Consider the following 8,992-nt stretch of genomic DNA (forward strand, 5'->3'; position numbering starts at 1 on the left):
ATACAGAATATACAGCACTTCTTGGGGTCTGTAGGGTAAGCACTTATTCCCTCCCCCCTGAACATTTATGGAGATGTATGGGCCTTTTAACTCTTCTGCCCCCTTAGTGACTATTTTGTGTTTTTTGCCTACATTTTTTTGTGTTTCTGTGTACAACGATGGCTATGTTGATTATTATGTCATGAAATTGTGTCTGTTTGCTTATTTTCCATATATTCACAGAATTTGAAAAGATTAGATTTTGAAACCCTCTAACACAAAAGTTAACAATATTAGCTTTCAAACCGTCCATAGTGGTTTATTTCTTGCCATTAGGGGGTTAGGGTTACCCAGACAGAAAGATTAGGAGAAGGTAAAATCTCATCCCTGTGCCCGTGCCCACCCCAACACTTGCTCAACAGTCTCCTAACCTAACCCTAACCCCAACCCTAACCCTAACCCTAACCCCAACCCTAACCCTAACCATAACCCTAACCCCAACCCTAACCCTAACCCTAACCATAACCCTACAAACGGAAATATTTGGAATCTTTGATAGATATGTTGAGTTAGGTTCATAGTGGTATTCATAAAAAAAGAATTGGAACGAAATATTACAAATTAAGTTTTTTATGACCTTGAATGTGATGCAATATTTTCATGCACTAACGTGACAACTCTGTCAGTTACTTAAGAAGGCACAAGGGTTAAGTCAGTGATAAAAGTGTCTTTCAAGGATAAGTGAGCTCCTGCACTGATTATTATAGTTCAATATTCAATATTTGATCACCAAAACCCCCCAAAAAGCATAAAAAGGGGGCCCCCCGCCCGAAAAGGGCCCTTAAAATCGTGCTCGCTCGCTACACAGTACACACGCTCGGTTTATATATACACACAAGTGTAGTGCCCTTTTCAGCCTTTGAGCACCTGCCCCTCTAAAGTCCTGTGCACATGAATATATTAACCCAATAACATTAACTATTTATGTTCTTATTCAATGGCATTAACTATTTATGTTCCTATAACTAAATAGTTATGAATCTGAAACCTGGGTTACAAATCAGGCATATGCTTTTCAATCTATGTCTTATGAATCATGCTGATAACACACTATTTATTCCTGAGCTACAGGCCCTCAAAGAAAACGTAGACATTTCTCTTGCTATGCATAATGATGACTACTTTACCCAGAAAGACTATGCAACACTAACCCAACCATCTATGAAATCATAGCACTGATTGGAGACAAAATAAGCGATGAGATGACAAACAGGTGAAACAAGCTAAATACTTTTCCATCATAATGGACTGTACTCTTTGAAAGTTGCACATTTGTAATAAAAAAAGTTGATTTAGTATATTTTTTGTTCATGTCAGATAATTTGTAACATAATGGAGATGAACACTGGTTGGCGGCCCCTCCTAATAATTATTGCCTAGGGCCCCAATAGACCCTACCAGCGCCACTGCACGCACGCACACACACACACACGCACACAGAAAGGGAGAATGGCAAGGCCTTGCTCCCTTTTGCGTAAATCACTCACAGCTTGCGCTGTCGTTGTTGTAGAGACATGATCATAATCAGGCTTTTGTGCACATGGGTCTCCCGAACTATTTACAACCAAGCACGAGTCGATCAGGGCCCCGTTCCCCGTACCTGGATAACTGAGTTAGCCGGATCATTTCCAGTCTAGTCTGACTTAAGCCGGACCTTCCTGTTCCCCGACGCGCGATTGTCCAAATCACCATGACAACAGATCAAAAAGTTTGAGCCTGGTCGAGAGCAGGGTTAACTTCAGTTAGCCGGATGAACCATGGCCACGCCCCCGCAAATAAATGACAGCTCGCTTCCTGAAATGATTCTCACAGTCTAGATCCCATTTATACCATTCTGAATTATGTTTCTGTGCTTCGTTTTCCTAGAGGGGGCTTTTGAAATGTATAATAATAGAACTAAATGCTGATAATAAATCATATTGAGCCTATAGATTTACTTTGTCCTAAATAAAATAATGCACGTCATATACGGCGTTCGGAGTCGCGATACACGCTGCATGTGGTTATTTTAATAACGGCGCATTGCAAATGTGAATCCTGCAGGGATATTTTTAATGAATGAAACCTATCGGCCGTTTGGCTCTGATTAGTTTCATATATTCTCCGCTGTAGATTTGCTTAACAGAGCGCCCGGATTGTGTTTCATTCAAGCATAAAATTGAAGTGTCTCTGCGTGGATTGTGGTTTTTGTGTGATATTGTAACTGGGATTAAAATGTCTGATGAGATGCGCTGTTTGACGGATTTGAGAAATTGAATGAGCCGTTGACGTCACATTAATGCATTTGAGAATAAAGAGATAAAACTTAATTTTTTGGTAAGAAAAATATTCTAAACACGGGTCTCTCGTCCATTAATGGATAAACAATGAAAATATCCCGTCTGGCACAGTGGTGCAGCGGCTAGTGCTGAATCCTGGCAACCGGGCGACCGGTGTTCGAAACCCCGTGTTTCAAATATAATTTTTTTGGAATATAATATTAATGATTATACGCAAAAGTAGCCTAGTTTTAAGTTAAAATATTATAAATCTACATGCATTGAGGATGTCATTCTTTATATAGCTCTCAACGTGCACCAAATTGAATTATTCCTACATTGCAAAAAGAAGAAAAAGACTAGGAGAAGTGGGATTCGAACCCGGGCCGCCTGTGTGAAAGTCAAAACCACAATCCGTCACACCACAGTGCAGATAAGTAAAAGATCCACCATACATCAATCAATGGGTAAGAGAGCCGTATCCTTATTCTGTATAACAGTTAAACTAATTATTTTCGCTAGCAAGATCTCATTTGATTATTCAATCCATAAACCTACTGCCAGCAGGCAAGTTTAAAGAAATATAATCTGATTGATTGGGGTAATGAGGGACTTAAAATTAGCCTATAGATCATGCATTTAACTTGTCGGCGAGGCTATTGAGCCGTACTGCAATCTGTTAATAAAGTTTTAAATCAATTAATCAATCAATGCCGTTAGAAAATCAGGATCTCTGCTATCGATACGTGCTGGCTTTTCAACTGAAGCGGCCACGCGCACTTATCCTGGGTCTCAAGTCTGGTTCGAGTTAACGAGACTGAATCCACCTTCGAGGAACAGGAAAATCCCGGCTTCAAACATCGGGTTAATTGAATCTGGATAATGGGACTCTTTTCCACACCTGCCCTTACCAGTAAATGTGTCATGCCTCCGCGGATTCCCGGAGGTATTATTCTGTGCGCTGAAGTTACCAACGCCTAGGAAGCTCTGATCGACTCAGGGCTTGGTTGTCCGTGTTCGGGAGACTCATGTGCACAAAAACCTGATTATGATCATGTCTCTACAACAACGACAACTTATAACCATGCTCATGTTTCGAAAGACCAACGATGGAGCGGGCGCTCGCGCGCACACACACACACACACACACACACACACACACACACACACACACACACACACACACACACACACACACAGACAGAGAAAGGGAGAATGGCAATTATTTACAAGGCTTTGCTCCCCTTTTGCGTAATTCACATGCACACAAGTCTCCCGAACTATTTAAAACCAAGCCCAAGTCGATCAGAGCTTCCTACGCTGAGGTACCGTATGGTCACTTTTCCGCCTAATGCGCACTGTTTTTATGCTACAGAGATATAAAGATATTAAGCTTTCTCTGCATATTTTCACACCGCCAAGAAAGTAGCCTACTGGATCCCTTGTCTCTAAATGGATTTGGTAGCTGTCATTTCTGCACGTTTACACCTGAGACTGAAAGTACTCAGCCCCTCCCCTATGACACAGCTGTAGTTCTTTAGACAGCAAGGGAAATTATACAGCCGGACAAGTTAACAATAATTAACACATTTACAAGTCGTATTACATTTAGCAAATAAGGAAACAGAACAGGAAACACTAGAAATTGCGAATATAAAATGTTGAACCTATTTCTGAATCGCGCAATTTTTTTGGCATTTCGGAAGAATCCTCTCTGCCAAGATGAGGCCGTTTAGACCGTGCCGCATCAAAGGTGTAATTCCATCCACGGGAGCCCCGGTTAAATAGGCACTTTGTGCCTTTTCTGCAGTTCAGCTGCGACAAGAACCCTCTTTTGAAACAAGCCATTCAGAATTGCAGCTTCAATCAACAAAGTTAGTAACACCTGATATGTGTGTACCGGTATGTGCATGTGATGATATCTTGGACACATTTTTGTGTAAAACATTTAGTTGAATAAAGTTAAACCTAAACTATGTTTATGTTTTTTAATGGTAGGTTTGATATGCTATTGCTGTATCTCACATCCTATTTGATAATGCAACGTCTAATCTGACAGTTTGATCTGAATTTCATTCGACGGTATAGGCTTGTGCACCAGATTCAGATTCAGATTACTTTATTCACCTATTGTACAGGTACAAATGGAACGTGATTTGACATTACAGTGCATGATTTTTTATTAATCTTTTTGATAGAAGGTGTACAAGCGGCTTGCTCATTACAGGCACAGAAAAAGTTTTTGGCGGCGAACGGTTGGCTTTGAAAAACGAGTATACTAGTTTTTGGTGTTCAATGAGTTAACATTCTGACGGCCCACCTGCATTTGCCCTCGTCTGTCAGCATCACTGTGTTATTGTCTATCAACCAACACATTGGTTGAAATCTAAAATGGCTGCTGTCAGGGCTCGAAATTAACATTTTTACTTGGTAGCACTGGCAAAAATGTAGGAGCACCCACCAAAATGTAAGGAGCACCAACAATATATAATGTAATTTTTTGATAAAAAACGACTAGGCCTATAACAGTTAGGGATGGGTATCGTTAGGATTTTATTGATACTACTACTCTTATCGATACTGCTTAACCGTTCGGTACTTTATCGATACTCTTATCGGTTCTTTTAGATTATTATTTAAAAAGAAATTATACATTTATTATTTGAGCGGCTTAAGGCTATATCTGTACTTGATGTTTGTTTGTTGTGTTGCATATTTGAAATAAACTTCAATCAAATCAAATCAAACCCCCCCTCTTAAAAACAAACCAATAGTATCCAGCTGCAGAACGGCAGACCAGCCACACTCTCAGACCCAAATACATTTTCTTTTTTATTTTTAATTTTTTTTATCCCAATTTCTCACATTACATTCACCCTGAATGTTGACGTTATCCAGGTGAAAAGTTTACTTCATAAATCATTTGATGTATAATTAAATCAAAGGAAATGTGTTTGGGTCTGAGAGTGTGGCTGGTCTGCCGTTCTGCAGCTGTATACTATTGGTTTGTTTTGGCAAAATTCTTCTGCTCTGTGTGACAATAAATACATGAATGATGATATGCAATTTAAAACCAAAACTAAGGCCTCAGTATGAGTTTAAGACATGAACATGGTCATGTTTGTTGAATAAAAAAAAAAAAGTAATTATTATTATTTTAATTTTTTTATCGGATCGGGAAATATCGGTATCGGTAGATACTCAAAATCACATGATCGGGATCGGATCGGGAGCCAAAAAACGTGATCGGGACATCCCTAGTATATACCTATAGTGGAATAGACTTTATTACTATTCCATTATACCATCTTGTTAGTTGCGCGCTCCTGCCCACAACACACACACTCACACACTGCTGAATAATTCAGTTTTGCATCAATATATACTGTATATTGAGGCAAAACAGAATTATATATACAGTATATATTGAGGCAAAACAGAATTATTCAGCAGATGCTTTATCATGTAAGATGTGTGCAACGAGATATAGCCTATATATTATAAATTTGGAGAGAGCGAACTGATAATGTTTGGACAGCTAATTACCCTTTGGATTTTATGTGGGGGGTATAATGAGAACAGGTAGAGAACACTCAAATTGATGTGAATAAAGTCTTCATTTATTATTATTATTATCATCTGGAGTCGCACTGTAGCGGTGCATGTGTGTGTGTGCAGGATACAGTATCAGCTGCTGCATCGTTAATGAACTATAGATTTATATGGAATTCGTTAATCTATTCTAGTCTATCACTATATCGTGCAATTGGGTTAACTGTGAGCCAGACCGCATAGTGAAGTACTATACATACAAGCGGTAATGCTCAGATTGCTCATTGAGTCATATAAATTGCACTATAAATGCAAAACGTAATTGTCGTATTTATTATCATTATAATTATTTAATTCCGATGATAGAAACAGTCCATCTGTAGAATCGACTTGAAGCAATCACCAACTATTTGTTCAGTGTTGATATTGTTATTTTGATATAAACTCTTGCAGAGATGGTTATTAACCCTTTCACTGCTGCACTATCAAAACGGTTAACCCTTTCACTGTGACAATACACATAATGTTAACCCTTTCACTGCCACAATACAGCCGGTTAACCCTTTCACTGCCACACAACAGAAGGTTAACCCGGCGACCGTCGGTTGTGTGATAGTAAAGGGTTAACCTTCTGTCATGTGGTAGTGAAAGGGTTAACCGGCTGTCGTGTGGCAGTGAAAGGGTTAACATTATGTGTATTGTCGCAGTGAAAGGGTTAACCGTGAGGAATGTGTAAAGCATGAATGTGTGTCTGTCTGACAGTTCATGAAGTTTATCTTGGAATAATGATGGATAAGATAACGTTATTTGAAGAAGCTCTTGGTACCCATACTCCTGTATCCAATAATAATTATTATTAAATATACCACAATAGAATAATATAGCACTATATTCTATTGTGCTACATTTAATTTCGTTTCTATCCCATTTAATATATATTCAATCTCTTTATTAAGTTGTAAAGCCCTGGCCTATATTTGATTTCATAATTATATTCTAGTGAAGGAGAGGATTTTTTATTTAATAATAATAATAATAATAATAATAATAATAATAATAATAATAATAATAATAATAATAATAATAATAATAATAATAATAATATAATAATAATAATAATAATAATAATAATAATAATAATAATAATAATAATAATAATAATAATAATAATAATAATAATAACTTCATAATAATAATAATCATGACGTTGCATTACTGCTGGTCAGCACGCCTATCAGAAATAAATGTTTACTGTATTGATCATCTCAGAACCAAGCATTTGAAATGACCTTTAGTGCTTAGCCTTATTTCTATATATTTCATTTCTAAATCACGCGTTGCAAAGGCTATCGGCATGTGGCTTTATATTTCTCGAACAAATTAGATACTGTTCATGAGATCTATGCCAATTCCCCCCCCCACTTCCTGGTCTTTGCTCGCATGTGCCCCCCCACTGGTCGGTCTAAGGAGCCCTGAAGTCTATCAGATGCTTCCTCCGAGACATAGGAGACAGCCAGCAGCATCTTTTCACCTGCCAGCGTGGACTCTCATTGGTGAGGTGTAACGTGTGGGAGGTCACACTACCCTCACCATCTCCCTCCCTCGCTGTGCAGGCGCCCTGACCGACCTGTAGGAGTCGCTGTTTACAATGACCAGAATACCACCCCACCGGCTTCCCTCCCGCTGACTCTGCCAATTGAGCCAGTATGACGGCCGGCCAAGCCGGAGGCAACGTTGATGGCCGGATTCGATACCAGTGTCTCTCGCATTGGTGACAAGCGCTTAGTCCACTGTGCCACCCAGCCGATTATAAGATCTATTTTCTTTAGTATTCCGTTCATTTCGTATTGTATTTAGTTCATTTCGTATTGTATTTAGTTTACTTCGTAATGTATAGAGCTTGCTTAATTTGTATTTAAGCACACACACACACATTTCTGCCAACAGCGCTGTCAGGAGTGCAGACTGCTCGCGAGCCACACATATTGGGCGTGTCTGCGGTGGTATCTCATTGCGCAATGTCCTTTAGTGGATAGCTCGCAAAGATGGAGCAGAATCCGCGGGTGCAATTAGCAGCGTGCAATCCATTCTTTGTGGATCCCGCTTCGTGCTCCCAATTTCATGTTATAAGACCAAACGAGCCAACGAGCGTCAGTTTAAAAAAAGTTACCACCTGTTCCAATGCATTGGTGCCAATGGCCATTTTGGATAAACATACCTATACATACCATTAGAAAAACATGTGTAAAACACACATTTTATGTGGTATTGTTATCAACTTTGGACCTGTACTAGATAAGACTTCAGGCTATGGACCAATTGTGTTTTCCAGCTAATACCTCTCAGCTGGAACCTGCTTGCTGAATAATAAAAATGTAAGTAAAAAAATTAATAATAATTCAGTGTGTTCAAACCTCTGTAACTCTATTACAATAGCACTCAGAGTGATTCTTCCTGTTGTGGAAGAAGATTCAGAATGTTTCCTTTCAAAAGAGGCCAGACTCATGCATGTGCTATAAATTCATTCATTCATTCATTTTATTTTGTTTTGAACATGGGGGTACAGTTATATAGCCTACTTGCATCGCGTCCCGCTCTTGCCATACCGAGATATACCTCATCTCATGTACCTACTGTACACCATCAACGAAAAAACAAATACGCCCACCACCTGCCAGGCCCCGCCCCTATAGAGGTGTACTATAAAGTACTAGGCGTGGTCACCACTCACTCTTCCTCTTTTTCGTTTCCATCATAGCGATCGCAAGTCGCCCTATGTAACTAGTGCTATGAAAAGATTAGAGAAATTGCGTAATGTTGAATGCTTACCGGAGGTTTGCTTACCCCTGGAATCTTCGGGGCATGTTTCAGCGACACGTCAGGCCTATTCTGATGTTTCCTCGTCTGGTGGCAGCAGATCAAGGAGCAGCGTGCAAGGTCTGGCTATCGAGCCGGCTTGTACACAGGTAGGCCCTGTGTCATCAGGCATTGATGTTGGTGTTAGTAATGCTGTGGAGTGTGTGTCGGCGCCAGGGGCGGGATGGCTTGGTGAACTTTCCACTGCAGTGGACGATTTCCGAGCGATCCTGGAGCATGCTGCTAACACTAATGCTACTGCTAATGCTGAAATGGGTCGTTGTTCT

Source organism: Notolepis coatsorum (assembly GCF_963971535.1).
Source record: "Notolepis coatsorum genome assembly, chromosome: 6".
NCBI classification, from domain to species: Eukaryota; Metazoa; Chordata; class Actinopteri; order Aulopiformes; family Paralepididae; genus Notolepis; species Notolepis coatsorum.